Genomic DNA, 18,918 nt, shown 5'->3' with positions numbered 1-18,918 from the left:
GGTTTGGGGAAAGGGTTTGGTTAGGTATAAGCATGAAAACGACAGGAGGGAGGATCATGCCTTGGTTCTCTATACAGGCTACACAATATATTTATGTATGCTGTTCTCTGCTCATGGGACAAACATTTAGCACATTTGTCCTATTAGAGCCAGAAGAGATGGACATCACACTATCAAGGTGGCTGCATCCAGGACCAGTACATAAAACAACTGTTGAGAAACCACACACACACACAAACACACACACACACACAACAGGAGGGAGGATCATGCCCTTGTTCTATTGTGATGGCAATTTCTAAAGTCTAAACTATTTACGAAAATGGTAGGTAAGACAGAGGAAAACTCAATTTGCACAATAATCAGTTTATTCTTGCAAGGAGAGAATACACAGGTTACAAAGTAACAATGAATAATATCTAAAGTAAAACAGGACAAGCATCATCATTTAAAGAAGGGAAAAAGGGGTGTGGTAATATGTATGTCAATAAAACACATTCACATGGTAATCCTTTTCAACCTTTTAGGAGTCACAATGTCTGGACACCCAAGGAAAGACCCTAAAAGTGTTATACAGATTAACTCATTTACGAGTAACTAATCCACTAGTGCCGGTCAAGGATGATGTTCAAGGATGTCTCCCTGAGACAAACACCAGACCCCACTCTACCTACATTCCTTTACTTATCCAAACATGGGGACTCAGTCCTTTAATCAGTAAGAACACATCAGTGTAAGAAATTTCCCTGACAATCCGCCCTATATCATAAAATGTCATGTAATACAAACATGCAACGTTTAACCAATCAGACCATTTACATCTATTCATTAAGCTTCAGACTACTACAAACAATGCTCTTGAACAACATGATCTTTTATGATATCATCATCCCAGTAATTTGGGAACTGGAACATCTCTGAAACATCAGAATCCTCATTTACATGCTGCTGGACCATTACCTGTGTTGCAAATTTAGAAACACACACTTTTATTAAACAAGACAAAAATATACCACAAACAAACAAAAAGGCAATGGCGGCTAAAGCAGTAGTCAATAACTTGTATATTGTCATCCCCCAGGGACCAACCATAGAGGAAAGTCCTGAGAATGGGTCCCACCCATGAACTGTATGAAGCTCTTCTATTCCTTTATTAGTTTCTTGGACTAAATTAATTACCTTTTGTGATGCATCTGAAATGTATGTACAACATTCAGATCCCACCACCTTACAGACACCGCCCTGAGAAGCCAAAATCATATCTAGGGCCATTCTGTTCTGCAGAGCAACTGTGCGGGTTTCACTCAGCTCCGTGCCTATTGCCGCAATTGTGTCAGTTGTCAAATTCATGTTTCTCTCCAACACTTTGGACAGAGCCATTATCTCTTCCTGTGAGGTATATGTGCCATATCCTGGGATCAGAACACTAAATATACGTTGAGTTCTAGTAAGTGTTCGCTTATGGCGAAATTGGGACTGATATAAGGCTGCCATTTCCCTGTGATCTGCTCGCCTAATCAAAGGGACCAAGTACGCCATATAGCATACTCCACTTGCGTCTCTAGGAATGCAACTGTATGCTTTCCCTCCACAGACTATATAGACCTGCTCCGGCAAAGCCCCTAAAGTCGTGAAGTTGGTTTGAGTTGTGGTGGAGCAATCACTTTGTCCTAAACTCTGTGCGGCTCCTGAAGCACCTGTAATACAGAGTGAGACATTATGCAATTCATAAACAGGTATTGGTGACCAAATCTGGGCACAATCACGCAACCTGAGTTTCTCAGGTATAGCTGGAGCAGAACAATTATGTAAATTGATGGTCATTGAATCTAAATTCATGTATCTCTCCCATAGGATATAGTTAACCACCGCATCAATACGAATAGAGAAACCCGAGGGTAAGGGATTACAGGTCATACCTGATCTGACTTCATCCTCCTCTGTGCGACAGTCTGTCTGCACCAGGATCATTTGCATCCTTACAATGAAGCCACGTGCTCCTACTCGCTCGGTGTAGGTTAGCCTAAATAATTTGGTTATATTCACTCCCACAGGACGACGGTGATTGTTAAATTCTACTATCACCATATAGACCAAATCTAAGTTAGCCCCACCCGGGTGGTCAGGAACGGCAGACGGGGTATAACAGTCCTTATCTGGTGGTGTCCTTTGTGCTGCCACCTCGGTTCAACCGTGTGCCTGCCAGTCTGCTACTGAAAATGGGATAGGAGTTAACATAGGTGAACGTGAAGATGTAGGTATGTGTTGACAGATCCAACAATCAGTCATGTTCTTGTGTTTTGCATAGTCAACCATTATCCTAAGGGCTATGTTGTCTGGCTCTAACAGTGCTCTCCTTACTCTACTTGGTTCAGGACGTCGTGGTGCAGGAGTAGGAGCTACAGTAGTACGTGCAACTGTTAAGGGACATATCATAGCGGGTCTACCTTTAGGGAATTCAGGTGATCTGCAAGGGGTGTCATCCTCATCGGTACTGAAACACCACTAATCCTGGATTACTCCTAGAGGTTTGGAAATGTTAACAGTACAATAATCATCATCATAACATCTCCACCTATTCACATGGTTGGGCAAATAGTATGAGGGGAACATAGTGTTCCCTCCTGTATATAGGTGAGTCCAATACCACTTATTATCCTTCAACACTGGGCTTGTCAGTACATAACAATCCCCATCCATGGGGCAGTTCATCATGTCACAAGAGATTAACAAAGTCTGTTTAATATCAAACCCTGTCTGTTTCTGTGGTTCGGGCATCTTCTCATGGTGTACAAATGTCTCTTTCCTTGCTTCATTAGGTGACATATTCACAATCTGTCCATGGTCATCACAGTGCGGTTTGGAAATCCACACTATCGGTATGATGATGATAATACTCAAAATCAGCAGGCACCCGATGGTGCACCTCATTCCTCCAGACCTCCTGAAGGGGTTCCATGGTCCTTGTCTCTCTGGCTCCATGGTCGCAGGCTGTGTTGGAGTTGTTGGTTACTAGCACCACAACCCACTTCAATTTACCTATTCTTTCGCCGTATCTTCTAACGCTGGAGCCTTCTTACAGTGCGTGGCGTGGACCCAGGTTCCTCGTTCAGCAACCTTGACAGCAGACTGAGTGACCAGTTGAACTTGGTATGGACCCAACCAGCGTGGCTTGCTCCAGTGCTTTCTCTTGCAGTCCTTGATGACTACCCAATCCCCAGGCTCGATGTCGTGCAGCGGGCCGTCAATGGGAGTTGATAGAGCAGCTTTTACACTCCTGTGGATGTTGTTCAGAACCTTTGACAGATTAGTGCAGTAAGTTAACATTGTATCATTCACATGTTCTGTGGTGAGGTCTGTGTGAGTAGGGGCACCTAAGCCTGTGTTCATTGGTCTTCCAGTGATGACCTCATGAGGGGAGAGGCCTGTTTTCACCCTGGGCCTTCCTCTCATGTATGTAAGCACAAGGGGGAGTGCTTTAACCCAGGTCAACCCTGACTCCTCACCCAACTTTGAGAGTTTCATTTTAATTGTCCCATTTTCTCTTTCCACTGCCCCTCCACTCTGCGGGTGGTAGGCACAGTGAGTCTTTAGATCAACTCCTAGGTACTCAGACATCTTCTGAATAGCTCCGTTCACAAAATGTGATCCATTGTCACTTGACAGTTTCTTAGGAATACCCCATCTGGGTATGATTTCAGTCAATAATGCCTTAGCAACCGCCGTTGCATCAGCCTTCCCAGCCGGGAAAGCCTCAACCCATTTGGAAAACATGTCAACAAACACAACACAGTATTTCTTTCCCTCACAGGGGTTCAACTCAATAAAATCCATCATTACATGGTCAAAAGGACCATCAGGAGTAGGATGGCTGGACTGGGGGACTGCTTGTCCCCGCCCTATATTAAACCTCAAACACACTAGGCATTTTGAACAAAAATGTTGAGCATAATTCGTAAAGCCCTGTGTGTACCGATACTTATTTACAATATTCACCATCCCCCCTTTTGAAGCGTGATCTTTACCATGAGAGAGCACCGCATAGAAATGAAACAGACATTTTGGTAAGCAGGGGTTGCCATTAGGACCTATCCAAACAGTATCCACATAGGATGCCCCTGCTTTCTTCCAAGCGGTTCTCTCTTTAGGCGAAGCCTGAGATTGCGCTTCAACAAGATCAGAGAGGGAAACTGTGGGGGTCAGATGGGTCATCTGCAAAGCAGAATGAGGGGGGGTCTGAGCAGCGGCTTTAGCAGCTGCATCTGCCCTACGATTCCCAAGAGAAACAACATCTCTGCCTGTAGTATGGGCCTCACATTTACAAATGGCTACTCCCTTAGGTAACAAAACAGCTTCCAAAAGGTAACGAATAAGGTGGCCATGTTGAATCCGTGTACCAGAAGAAGTAATAAACCCCCTCATTTTCCACAATGTACTAAAGTCATGTACAACACCAAAAGCATATCTACTGTCAGTGTAAATGGTAACACTTTGACCCTCAGCAAGGATGCAAGCTCGAGTGAGAGCAAACAGCTCTGCAGCTTGAGCGGAAAGGTGGTGTGGCAGTCTGTGACCCTCAATCACATCATGATCAGTGACAATGGCATAACCCACATTATTGACAGCAGAAATAGGAGATTTACCAGCAGAACCATCAACATAAAAAACAAGATCACAATTCGGTAGAGGTTCATCAGACAAATCATCACGAGGAGTACACTGTTGGTTAATAACAGAGAGGCAGTCATGCGGCTCACCATCCACCTCTGTGGGGAGGAAAGTGGCCGGATTCAAAACAGGACTCCTTACAACAGTGACATGGGGTAAAGACAGTAGAACGTTATGATAATGCAGAAACCTAGCACCTGACAAATGACTAGTCTTGTGTTCCAACAAAATAGAGGCAACAGAGTGAGGAACTTGTAGCTCAAGTGGGTGATAACACACCAGAGGCCGAGACCGCAAAACAGCATCTGCTGCCGCTGCCACAGCCTTCAGACAGTAGGGAAGGCCTTGTGCTACAGCATCCAGTCTAGAAGAAAAGTATGCAATTGGCCTCAACTTATCACCATGTTTCTGCATTAAGACTGAGGACATATAACCATTCTTTTCACACACTGCTTGAACAAACTTCTTCTTAGGATCAGGGAGCCCTAAAGTGGGAGAGGTAGCCAAGGCCTGTTTTAAGGACCTAAAAGAAGCATCTCCCTCAGGGGTCCACACTACCCTATCATGAGACGCGAGCTTCTGGCCATGGGCCATGTCCTGTAAGGGCCGTACCAAACGAGCATATTCAGGAACCCATTGTCTACAGAAACCTGTCATGCCCAGAAAAGACAGAAGTTGAGTTTTAGTGAGAGGTTTTGGGATGCCAACAATGGCTTCTATTCTGTCTGCACTGAGACTTTTACCCTCTGGTGTTAGTTTATGGCCCAGAAAAATAACGTCTTTCTGGACTAGCTGTAGCTTATGTAAACTGGCTTTATGACCTTGCGAGGCCAAGTACTGTAGCAACAGTACAGTGTCCTTTTCACATGCATCTTTATCTGGAGAACAGACAAGAAGATCATCCACGTACTGAATAAGGGTGCTGCCATGTTTAAATTGGAACCCTTCCAAGTTATCTTTTAGCGCGGACGCAAACACACCAGGAGATTCACAATAACCTTGAGGCAATCTGGTCCATGTGTACAATTGGCCAGAGAATTCAAATGCGAACCAAAATTGTGAATCCTTGTGTACAGGGATGCTAAAGAACGCGTTGGCTAAGTCGATCACTGAGAAAAATTGACTATTACTCGGAATTTGAGTCATGATTGTATATGGATCAGGTACAATCGGTGCGCGCGCATATACAGCCTCGTTAACTTTTTTAAGATCTTGTGCAAATTGCCAAGCCACAGGTTGTCCAATCACTTTGGCTATCTTTACTGGGAAAATAGGAGTGCGACAGGGGCTGTTTGGACATGGAACAATTATACCTTTTTCTAACAATGCTTTAAACACAGGAGCTATCCCTTCAATAGCCTCCGCTTTCAATGGGTATTGAGCCTGGCATGTGTGATGGCAATGACTAAAATCCAAATAGTTCTATGAAAATGGTAGGTAAGACAGGAGAAATCAATTGCGCAATAAACGGTTTTAATCTTGCTTGCAAGGAGAAAGTATGCAGGTTACAAGGTAACGGTGAATAGTTTCTAAATAAAAACATCATTTCGACAGTATTTATTACATAGGAAAAAGGGATGTGGTAAGATGCTGCCATCTGTTTCATGTCAATCAAACACCTTTCCCTTTGTTCTATCACACACGTCAAATGCTATCTTCCCCCACCTTATCCTTCCTGCCATAATGTTTACTGTAGTGTTTACCCAAAGGGGCCAACTGGCCTTACTGCCCCCTGTTGTATCTTCTCCTATCCTGTCCTAAAACCCATTGATCTCCATCTGGACAGACAATAGATGCCCCCTATGCAAATACCAGATCCCACACATTCCTATACCTATCTAAACCATGGGACTCAGTCCTTTACTCAGTCAGAATACATTGTATATAGAAATGTCCACAACACATGGTCTATGGGGTCCTCTAGGTGTAACTACAAGAGGCTGTGCATTGTTAATCAACCCAACATCATATTTATGCTGTGACCACAAGGAGGGTGGAACTTCCGCTAACCTAGGATCTGTAGCAGCCACCTGGACTGCACAGACCTGACGGACCCAGTCGTCATGCGGCACAAGATGTACTTCCCGTTTACCCAAAACGGTGCACCCAAACCTCTCTCTATAGGCCTGGGCTGTCACGGAAAATTCCACTCCCACCATGTGACAAGGGACCCAGTCCAACACTTCCTTGCACCCCTTCACCCAAGGACCCAAGCTTGCCCACGTGCCAAACACAGGTTTAGCAAGCGGGACATGGGGGTCTGAACCCTCCACATCAAAAAAGCGAGACACCTCTCTCACATTCCGCACAGACCATGCACAAAACCCTTCCGAAGACCAGTATACATATTCACCCGTCAAAAAATCACATTTACCATCACCAAACCACACATTCTCAAAACCAACATCCTGACTTTCTGAAACTTTCGCTGAGCAATGCAAGTCGCCCATTTCCATAAACTGGGCCGTACCTGTGTCTACTCTCTTCATCGCTTTATTTACCAACTCATGTGAAACAGCTCTAGGACCGGTACTTTCTAAATCCCACGAATAACAATAATCAACAGACTGCGCACCATTTTGAACTGCTTGCAAAACAGTACGTTTAATTCGCATGCCTTTGTCTGAACATTCTAATGTGATCCCTAACTGTGTCATCAAGTCCCTAGCTAACAAATTAACTGGACAACAATTGGAAAACAAAAATGAATGCCTCGGATAACGCTGGCCCTCGTCGTCTACAACCGACAGAGGGGTTGTAAATCGCTCCGTAGTCTGTCCTCCACTAGCCCCTACCGTAATTATAGTTCTACCACTCAATTTCGGAAGCGGATCCCATTCCTGGGCTCTAAGGACAGAATATCCAGCTACAGAATCAACCAAAAATTCTCTGTTTACCATTAATTGTAAGAAACATTGTGGGTTTAACTTGGTACTCTACATGTTCTCTAAATGCTTGTACATTAAGTGTCTGCATAACATCAATATATGCGGGGTCATGTAATAGATTGATCTCACCGGTAGGATAGACCCTAAAAGTGTTATACAGATTAACTCATTTACGAGTAACTAATCCACTAGTGCCGGTCAAGGATGATGTTCAAGGATGTCTCCCTGAGACAAACACCAGACCCCACTCTACCTACATTCCTTTACTTATCCAAACATGGGGACTCAGTCCTTTAATCAGTAAGAACACATCAGTGTAAGAAATTTCCCTGACACTATATACAGGCTACACAGTATATTTATGTATGCTGTTCTCTGCTCATGGGACAAACATTTAGCACATAGGTTCAGGGGGTCTGTTTAGTGTAGTGTTTAGCCACCTAAACTCTACACTAAAGGTCAAAAATGACTTTCTTACCAAAGGTTTTCTGTACACCTGCCAGGGTTCAATCTCACAGGAGTCTGCAGATTTGTCCTATTAGAGCCAGAAGAGATGGACATCACACTATCAAGGTGGCAGCATCCAGGACCAGGACATTAAACACCTGTTGAGAAACCACACACACACACACACACACACAATAATCATAGCAGAAAGAAAGATGGAGAGAAACTGTACAATAACTGTGTACTACACAAATAGAAACATTTACAGAATGGGGTTAGTCCCGGCTCTGGTTTCTCTATGCAGACAGGCATCCCTGGCTCGGCCCTACTCTGCTCACGGGGAAAGAACAGATCAAGGGTTCAGCGGTCTCTTAATATTTTCCCCCGGAGCTGCACTCGCAGCGTTACCTAAGAAAATAAAATAAGTAGCACTCACGTCTTTAATCGCCAGCTGGCTAGCGCGGCCTACTTGCTAACGGGTTAGCGAAAGCCATAGGTAACCTATAGGAGCTGGCTAACTAGCAAGCTACTTACTAACGGGTTATTCTAAAATCTATTCTCACCACCATCAGAGATGGTGTTATTATTATTATGTATTATACGGAAGCTTACCGGAACGACAGAGAAAGGCAACGGACCGGCATTGTTGTACAGTTAAATGGGTCCCCTGGTGAACATTATAACCGGAATCAAAGGTTCCTAAACAATGTATATCTTATTCACCCGAATGCTATAGAAAAGCCAAGAAGAGATTGGTTTAAAAAATCAATAGCATTGTGCCCATAGGGAATAGGCGATCAAATGAATATATCAAAGGAGATTTCCAATGATTTGTATAGTTATCCTCTCATCCGTTAGGCTTCCGTGCTCACCTTGAATGCTCGCCCTCCGGTGGCTGTGAGAGGGATTTATTGTGAATTCTCCTCTTCTCTAAATGCATAGGCTACAAACACGTCGTCTTTCCCGGTCTGATATGATGAAGGTTTCGAAATGCACAGACGAGTTTTGGCACCAAGCAACCATCACAGCATCTTGTGGACAGAGATGCTGTCAACCAAATGGACAGCATCTCTGTCCCCCCGATCACATATGGCTTATTACCCTATACCGTGTTTTACAATTATTTGGAACATTTAATGAAGTAACAGAGGTGCTACCTCAGACATGGTATACTTACATCCTAGAGCTAGTGTACAGTGTTATGTATCTGGATCCTTAGTACTCCAGTAGAGGGCGACAAAGACCATATGACCGAGTCCAATAGTACAAGTCAAGCAAAAATGTATGAAAAAAAAGAACAATTTAAACAATTTATGGATTGTTGAAAGCCCCAAAACACACGTTGTCATTTACATGCTCTTTGCTGGGCCAAGAGAGAGACAATTGTGCTCCAGCCCTTCATGTCCGGACTTGTTAATAGGATTTCAAGCAGTCTCTCAAACCATCTATAAGATAAGAGTATGGCGCCAGTGTAAGACATAACGGCACTATCCAATATGTAACGAGTCTGACCGATGTCCTGGGGTTCAATGGCAAATTCAATGCAATTGACTGCTGGTTGACGGTGAGGTGGAGGCTAGTGGGCGTTATAACTCCTCCCCAGATGGCTTTAGTTTCAGACATGGAAAAACACTGTCCGAATAAGTGAAGAGGCGGAGTCATATACCAACTGTATATTATTCAAAGGCAAATTCAATGCAATTGACTGCTGGTTGACGGTGAGGTGGAGGCTAGTGGGCGTTATAACTCCTCCCCAGATGGCTTTAGTTTCAGACATGGAAAAACACTGTCCGAATAAGTGAAGAGGCGGAGTCATATACCAACTGCATATTATTCAAAGGCAAAATCAATGCAATTGACTGCTGGTTGACGGTGAGGTGGGAGCTAGTGGGAGTAATTATTCCTCCCCATAGCTGCAATTTCACCAATCAGAGCCATCCTTCTTATGCTTATAAATAAGGATTTTGAACCAACATCCACACCATTTCACTGCTGTTCTAAAAGAGATTATCTATTAGCCAAAGACTTATTATCCCAGTCAAGGTGAGAGAATTGCTATTGTTGATTTAAAAGTCATATTTGCTGTTTAGAAATATGACCAGTTCCGAAGAAGAATGTACCGAGTTGTCGTCTGAGGAGGTGTTAAACACAAAACTGGACGCTCTTCAAATGTTTACCTTGGGCCATTTACAGAGTTTGAAGAAAAGCCACCAGGCTCTTGGCACCACATTGGAGAAACATCTTGAAATAACTGAACATCTTAAAAAAGAGCTTGCCGCCCAAGAGAGCCGGTTGGCTGCAGTGGAGGAGGGAATAAGAAATTTAAAGGAAGAGGTGGGAGCTTTAAAGACCCCATCTGCTCCTGAGACCCCTCTACCCCAGCCATCTGCTCCTGGCACCCCTGTACCCCAGCCATCCACTCCAGAGACCCCTGGACCCCAAATGACTGTTCATGGGTCTCAGAATTTCAGGAAATCCTCCTCCAAGCGACGAGTCTCACCAGGGCCTGGATACCCATTCAAGAAACAGCAGGACAAAACTGACTTACTGAAGAAGCTGGAGCCCTATTTACCCAAAGGATTGCACTCCAGGGAGAAGATGAATGAAAATCAAATTGCATTCTTCTATTATATGATGGATAAGATGCAGATTAAAGGTAACACCGGACCTTCTGTCTTTGCTGTGTGTAATTCTTGACAACATAGTTCTAACATTCTAACTGGTTTGTGGGACAATGTGTAGAGGTTTAGCTTCTGTATAATAATAATGTATTAATAATAGTTGTAATAAAAATAGTTTTGAATGTGATGTCCATGTCAAAAATCATGACACATACTGAGGGCATCTGTAATCTATAACTTCCTTTCATTTTTCAGATCAGACATGCCTGGAGGAAAAAGCCCTAAGAGTCTACACTAAAGGAGTAGATTTTGACATTTGGCCCGAGGGTTGGGTACCCGATGGCATTAAGGTGTCTTTTAAAACGTACCTAATGGAAAAAATAAAGACCCATGTAAGGAAGATTCAAAAGGAAATGTTTAGCCAGGATGAACAGGCAAGGCTAGAGAGGATGCTGGAAGAAAAGCAGGACTAGCCTGACATTTCACCAAACTGTGACCATTAAAATATTTATTTACATTTATTTTTTCCATCTAATAAAAGTTTTCTTTTTATTTAACCTGACCCCATTTTACTGTTTAATTGGATGTATACACTGTATATATTTGTCTTTGAAAAATACTAGAGATATATGTATGTATGTATGTATGTATGTATGTATGTATGTATGTATGTATAATAAAAACTAATTACCTGTCCTCGCCTCAGGTCATCATCATTCCAAATATGCATATTCATATGAATCTAGTTACACTTATTGAATGGTCTAAAATACCAAGTATTTAATGAAAGATTTGTTTCAACAGTGAAAACAGTCTGAGACCAAAGTCTATTTTACAGTTGTGCCCAGCGTTTGCATATTAATAACACATACACTGTAGGTTGAACGATTAAAAACAGACAATATTCATGGTATTTATTATAATAATAATAAAAGGTCCATATAAGCAGAGCCTTACTGATTCCACACAAAAGGGTAGGTAGAGAAAGGAACTTTTATTCATGCCAGAACGAAACATAGACGATAACGAAACATGTTATAAACAAGGGTATTAAACGGAGCTTACTGGAACGACAGATAAAGCTGTCCTACACAATGTATATCTTATTCACCCGAATGCTATAGAAAAGCCAAAAAGAGATTGGTTTAAAAAATCAATAGCATTGTGCCCATAGGGAATAGGCGATCAAATGAATATATCAAAGGAGATTTCCAATGATTTGTATAGTTATCCTCTCATCCGTTAGGCTTCCGTGCTCACCTTGAATGCTCGCCCTCCGGTGGCTGTGAGAGGGATTTATTGTGAATTCTCCTCTTCTCTAAATGAATAGGCTACAAACACGTCGTCTTTCCCGGTCTGATATGATCAAGGTTTGGTAATGCACAGACGAGTTTTGCCTAGCAAACAAGAGCATTTGGCCACCACGGTGAATAGGCTACTATTGTACTACACTCGTTTCTGGGAGGCTAATGTCAACAGCAACGGGCGTTTCGTTGCAGTGTAATGTTGTTCAGTTCCGGTGTAATGGTACGGGCATGTACTTGGATGAAACAATTGATTCCATAAAGAAAATAAAAGAAATATTACGCCTACAATGTGTTGGAAGATTTATTGCAACTCACCAAATACGACGCGATGCTATAGCACATGTTGTTCTTAATTCCAACCAGGAGAGGTCGACAAAAACACGCCCCCCCTGTGGAGATATGCTAAAATTCACCAACTACGGAGAATATAGCATAGTACCAACTCCAGCCAGGAGAGGGAGACACTTGTCATGAAGTTGATTGTGAGACACACTGTGAATGCGAGTGCAAAGAAACGATTTGCTGAAATAAGATGTATTTGGATGTTCCCAGGCCATCAGTCACGGGGCAAATATGGCACATAACCCAGGGGTATTTTTTACAATGATTTGGATCATTTAATAAAGTAAAAGAGGTGCTGCCTACCTCAGAAATGGTGTACTTATAGGCTGGTGCTAGTGTACAGTGTTGTGTTTTTGAGTAGTGTCCCCTGTGAAATATGAAGCAAGCATCAGAGCATCTTGTGGACAGTGTATGACCGGGCTGTGTGATTTGGATCAGGTCCTATCAGTCTATCTCTCCCAGGCAGTGCATTCCCTGGTAGCGGCCCTCTGCTGGCTGTTTGGTAGACTGCTGTTTTATTGCATTCAGGTTACCAGGTGTTACCAGGTGTCGCTTTTGAGGGCGCCACTAAGCATCTTTCGGGGTCCGGGGGGGTCGGGGGGGTGCTTAAGAGTGGGTACCCGGGGACTCATGGAGGTTGAGGTTCTGGGCCTTGACCCGGGCTATTTAATGAGCCCTGGCAGGGTCATGCTTGAGACGGGCATTTTATTTTTTGGGGGCCTCAGGTGGAATTCCCCCCCCCAGTTTGAGGACCAGGAGGCTGGGTATAGGCTGGGTGTAGGCTGGCTTGTGCTCTTCCCCCATGTAGGCAAGCCTCACTGGGGGGAAGGAGAGCACAAGCCTGTGCCTGGTCACAAGGGAGCCTATGAGTCCCACCTTGCTACTGCATGAGGCTACTGGAAGTAGGCAGGCAGGGAGGAGGCCCAGGCAGGGAGGGAGGCAGCCCAGGGAGGAGGCCCAGGGAGGGAGGGAGGCAGGCAGGCAGGTAGGCAGCCCTGTGTAGGCCAAACTGCATTCTACCCACAGGAGAGAACCTGATATAGGCTACTTTGGTCCTGATTTTATACCTTTCCTCTGATCCCCAATTCAGGCTACACTTGTGTATGCTTCTCCCTATTCATGGGGAACATGAACTCAGGGGTCAGCTCCTGCTGACCTCCATAGACAGGCAACAGGATGGATTCATAGGCAGGCATCAAACTGCATTCTACCCACAGGAGAGAACCTGATATAGGCTACTTTGGTCCTGATTTTATACCTTTCCTCTGATCCTCAATTCAGGCTACACTTGTGTATGCTTCTCCCTATTCATGGGGGACATGAACTCAGGGGTCAGCTCCTGCTGACCTCTATGTACTGTGGCAGCCAGCACTTAGAGTATGTTCCAAATAGAGCCAGGAGAACCATACACAAGCACCCTGTCTTTACACCATCTAGGAGACATCTCTCCTGGCTAAACATAGACTGTAGGTTAATAGATTCAAAACAGACAGATCATTTTCATGACATTTATTTCAATAATCATAATAGGTGCATAGAGCAGGGTGAAGAGGGGGTGTAGTTTCAGGCTCAGTTCCTTCCAGGGAAGGTGTTGTGGGGCCAGGTTGAAGGCTGATTCCCCTGCCTGGGCCCAGGGCATTCTGTAGCATCCTGCAATCAAGACAAAAACACATGTCACACACACACACACACACACACACACACACACACACACACGCACACACGCACACACACACACACACGCACACACACACACACGCACACACAGATCTACATATTCCAAAAGCTTCACCTGTGAAATGGGTTATGGTTAAGGGTTTAGCTATTACTTAGGGTTAGGGAATAGGGCTGGGTTAGGGAATAGGGCTAACTTAGGCTTAGGGAAAGGAATCAAGGACTTAGGCTTAGGGAAAGGAAGCAAGGACTTAGGCTTAGGGAAAGGAAGCAAGGACTTAGGCTTAGGGAAAGGAAGCAAGGACTTAGGCTTAGGGAAAGGAAGCAAGGACTTAGGCTTAGGGAAAGGGAAAGGAAGCAAGGACTTAGGGTTAGGGAAAGGGAAAGGAAGCAAGGACTTAGGTTTAGGGAAAGGAAGCAAGGACTTAGGGTTAGGCTATAGGGTTAAGGGTTTGGGGAAAGGGTTTGGTTAGGTATAAGCATGAAAACGACAGGAGGGAGGATCATGCCCTTGTTCTCTATACAGGCTACACAGTATATTTATGTATGCTGTTCTCTGCTCATGGGACAAACATTTAGCACATAGGTTCAGGGGGTCTGTTTAGTGTAGTGTTTAGCCACCTAAACTCTACACTAAAGGTCAAAAATGACTTTCTTACCAAAGGTTTTCTGTACACCTGCCAGGGTTCAATCTTACAGGAGTCTGCAGATTTGTCCTATTAGAGCCAGAAGAGATGGACATCACACTATCAAGGTAGCTGCATCCAGGACCAGGACATTAAACACCTGTTGAGAAACCACACACACACACACACACACACACACACACACACACACACACACACACACACACACACACACACACACACACACACACACACAATAATCATAGCAGAAAGAAAGATGGAGAGAAACTGTACAATAACTGTGTACTACACAAATAGAAACATTTACAGAATGGGGTTAGTCCCGGCTCTGGTTTCTCTATGCAGACAGGCATCCCTGGCTCGGCCCTACTCTGCTCACGGGGAAAGAACAGATCAAGGGTTCAGCGGTCTCTTAATTTTTTCCCCCGGAGCTGTACTCGCAGCGTTACCTAAGAAAATAAAATAAGTAGCACTCACGTCTTTAATCGCCAGCTGGCTAGCGCGGCCTACTTGCTAACGGGTTAGCGAAAGCCATAGGTAACCTATAGGAGCTGGCTAAATAGCAAGCTACTTACTAACGGGTTATTCTAAAATCTATTCTCACCACCATCAGAGATGGTGTTATTATTATTATGTATTATACGGAAGCTTACCGGAACGACAGAGAAAGGCAACGGACCGGCATTGTTGTACAGTTAAATGGGTCCCCTGGTGAACATTATAACCGGAATCAAAGGTTCCTAAACAATGTATATCTTATTCACCCGAACGCTATAGAAAAGCCAAGAAGAGATTGGTTTAAAAAATCAATAGCATTGTGCCCATAGGGAATAGGCGATCAAATGAATATATCAAAGGAGATTTCCAATGATTTGTATAGTTATCCTCTCATCCGTTAGGCTTCCGTGCTCACCTTGAATGCTCGCCCTCCGGTGGCTGTGAGAGGGATTTATTGTGAATTCTCCTCTTCTCTAAATGCATAGGCTACAAACACGTCGTCTTTCCCGGTCTGATATGATGAAGGTTTCGAAATGCACAGACGAGTTTTGCCTTGCAAACAATAGCATTTGGCCACCACGGTGAATAGGCTACTATTGTACTACACTCGTTTCTGGGAGGCTAATGTCAACAGCAACGGGCGTTTCGTTGCAGTGTAATGTTGTTCAGTTCCGGTGTAATGGTACGGGGACGTACTTGGATGAAACAATTGATTCCATAAAAAATAAAAGAAATGTTACGCCTACAATGTGTTGGAACATTTATTGCAACTCACCAAATACGACGCGATGCCATAGCACGTGTTGTTCCTAATGCCAACCAGGAGAGGTCGACAAAAACACGCTCCCCTGTGGAGATACGCTAAAATTCATCAACTACGGAGAATTTAGCAGTAGTACCAACTCCAGCCAGGAGAGGGAGACACGTGTCATGAAGTTGATTGTCAGACACACTGTGAATGCGAGTGCAAATAAATGATTTGCTGAAATAAGATGTATTTGGATGTTCCCAGGCCATCAGTCAGTGGGCAAATATGGCATATAACCCAGGAGCGTTTTTTACAATGATTTGGATCATTTAATAAAGTAACAGAGGTGCTACCTACCTCAGAAATTGTGTACTTACAAGCTGGTGCTAGTGTACAGTGTTATGTTATTGAGGATCCTCTTGTGGACTTTCTCTCTTTGATGGCCTGTGCTTCCCATCATAACAGTAGGTCGCTCTAACACTTTATCTTGAAAAGATAGGGGTCTGATAGGTGTTAAGTGGTCACTTAACCCACATGGGTCCTATAGCACTGAAAAGGATACTTAGCACTGATTACTGCATATGGTTTTATGTCATAAATGTTTTACTCTCAAGCTTGAACTTGCTTAACTTGCTGCATAAACATAAATGAAATACTTATTGTACATTTGGAATACAACCTTACCTTGTCATGGCATTTAATGTGTATTTTAACAATGCTCTCTTGATAGTTTAAATATGTTTTTTTGTTTGCATTGCATTTTTTGAATTTATTCACACATTCTATTAATAAAGTACAGCTACGCTTTTAGATTTCCAGGTTCAATTAATATTTTCTTATATTTCCTCTTGTAGACAAATAACATACACATTTTTGAATAATTCCAAATAGTATATTTTGTTAACAATATTATACATGTGTCTTTTGTGAAAATCTTTTAACAGTACTACTACTTCCAATATTGTAAAATGCTGGTATGTTCAAATAGATCAAAAAACATCTGTTTGACTACTGGAGAGAGAGTGGAGCTTTGTCAAAGTGAGTGAATGCTGTACACTGATTGGCTGGTTCCAAGCTCAACTCTGGAAGAATCACTTAAAATGCTGAGGATCTTTGAGGTTGTTAATTATCCTACTAGGAGCAGAGGCATAAGCGGGAGAGAACATTTAAGAATAAAAGAAAAGCTTGTCATTGAAAGATGTAAGTTTTTTTTTTAATTTATTTACAGCCTCATCTTTCTCGCTGTCTATTTGTCTGTATATTTTATGAGTGTTCAACATTCTGTTCTGTGTATTTATTTGTTTAGATAGTGTAGCTCATTTTGAGCTGTTTGCATTGACTCACATGTCATGTGAATTTTAACCATAATGCTATTGGAATCCAATTTAATTTTGACAGCAAAATAACATTTCTAGTTCATTGGATTAATTATTTCAGTAGTTGGTGCAAAAAAGTACTAAGTGTTTAGATTTCATTCACTTTCATAAAAATCTATGTATGTACAATATTTCACTACCGACTTAACCTTATTAAAAATTCCTTGTGTTTGTGTGCATTTTTGTATGTGTGTATATTTGGGCATACAGGAACTGTCCCGACATGGATGTTGTATTCTGTCTCTTATGCCACAAGCCACAGGACGACATTTTTGCACATCTTAAAAATACCTGCATGAAAAATAATGACTCTTGGACAGTCCAACAAGAAATCTTCAGGGCCAAACAATCTCACAGGATTTGGCCAAGTGAAGGGAGGATTTTGAACTTTAAGGAGCTGAGGGATAGTGTGACTACGGAGCCATTGTGCAATACTTTTGCTGAATATTTTAAGGAAAAGCAGTTTTTTCCCTCACCAGCGCAATCTGAAAGGTAAATCTATAATATAAGTAGTGATTTTTTGGTTATATAATTGAAATCTACTTTTAAAAGGCATCCATAATTAGTTAAAAATAATTCTCAAATTATGCTGGTTATTGTTACTTTCTCTCTTTATTCAACACAGTGCCAAGGACACCATTGTTCTTAGTCTGGCAAAGGGGGACATGGTGGACATTTTCACAAGACTCTGTCACAAACAAGATGCTTCACAAAAACGGAAAACGGCCTTTCGTCATTACTGCGTTGCAATCATGATGTGGGCCCACCATCAAACTCCAAAAACTGTTACTGAATTCAAGGAAAGTATTTTTTTGGTGGTTCATTAAATCCAATGCTAATTTGATTACATTTAAACTGATGTGATGTGACCTCTGATATAATTTTTGAAATCAGTTGACTCACATTTCATCATCAGGGTACACTATTTCAAAGTAACAACTGTTATTCCATTTTGGCCAGGATAACATTGTAACACGTCTTTTTTTGTTTCATTTCCGTTTGTTTGCTTTCACAGGTGCAGGAATGGAATGACAGGAAAACAGTAACTGATGGTGTCCTCATTCAAATAACATCAAAAACTGCTGGAGAATTAAAATGTTTCACTCTCAGTAAGGAAGAGGAGGAAGTAAGTTTTACAGTTATGCATAAAATGAGTATATAATTCCCTATCAGTACAGAGATGATGATGATGATGAATACTGATTTACTCTTTCCACAGTGGTTTAATTGCTACTTCACCAACATTAGGCCAGGCTATTTAATAAACCAATCTCCAGAAACCGATGATAAGGACAAGTTTTTCTTGGGACCATCTGGAGGACCGCTAACAAATCCTGTCGCTGATGTTGAATATCTACATAACATGTGAGTATTCACTTCACACCACTTAATAAGTATGAAGGCACGTCTTCAAAGTCTATTGTGTAAGGAGTGCTGTGTTAGAATAGAATAGTCCTTTTCCAGGTTTGATTTAATCTCCACCTTGTCTCTATGCAAACAGGTATCAACACCTGGTGAACAAAGGGAGCAGACTTGACACTGTGGCTCACACCAGAAATGTGGCGATGGGGCCCCCCCCTGAAAACCAATCTTCTGATGAGGCACCAGAGGGGCAGGAGGGGTATCACAAATCTATTTATCCTGTTCTAAAGCTTGCCATGGAAGGCAGTATAAAAAACATGACATATTTCCTGTCAGACAT

At 42.7% G+C, this 18,918-nt stretch overlaps 1 long non-coding RNA gene across 1 annotated transcript; it reads right to left on the bottom strand.

The window, feature by feature from the left end:
* Positions 1-13,767: 13,767 nt before the first annotated feature.
* LOC114839319 lies at positions 13,768-15,632 on the bottom strand. Its single transcript, XR_004575586.1, has 3 exons — positions 15,072-15,632; positions 14,607-14,965; positions 13,768-13,923 (listed from the first exon to the last, which is right to left on the bottom strand). It is a non-coding gene; the product is annotated as an uncharacterized LOC114839319 (long non-coding RNA).
* Positions 15,633-18,918: the final 3,286 nt, after the last annotated feature.

Source organism: Esox lucius, unplaced genomic scaffold (assembly GCF_011004845.1).
Source record: "Esox lucius isolate fEsoLuc1 unplaced genomic scaffold, fEsoLuc1.pri scaffold_55_arrow_ctg1, whole genome shotgun sequence".
Taxonomy (NCBI): domain Eukaryota; kingdom Metazoa; phylum Chordata; class Actinopteri; order Esociformes; family Esocidae; genus Esox; species Esox lucius.
Note: the sequence above shows the minus strand (reverse complement) of the source record. Positions and strands in the feature narration are given on the sequence as shown.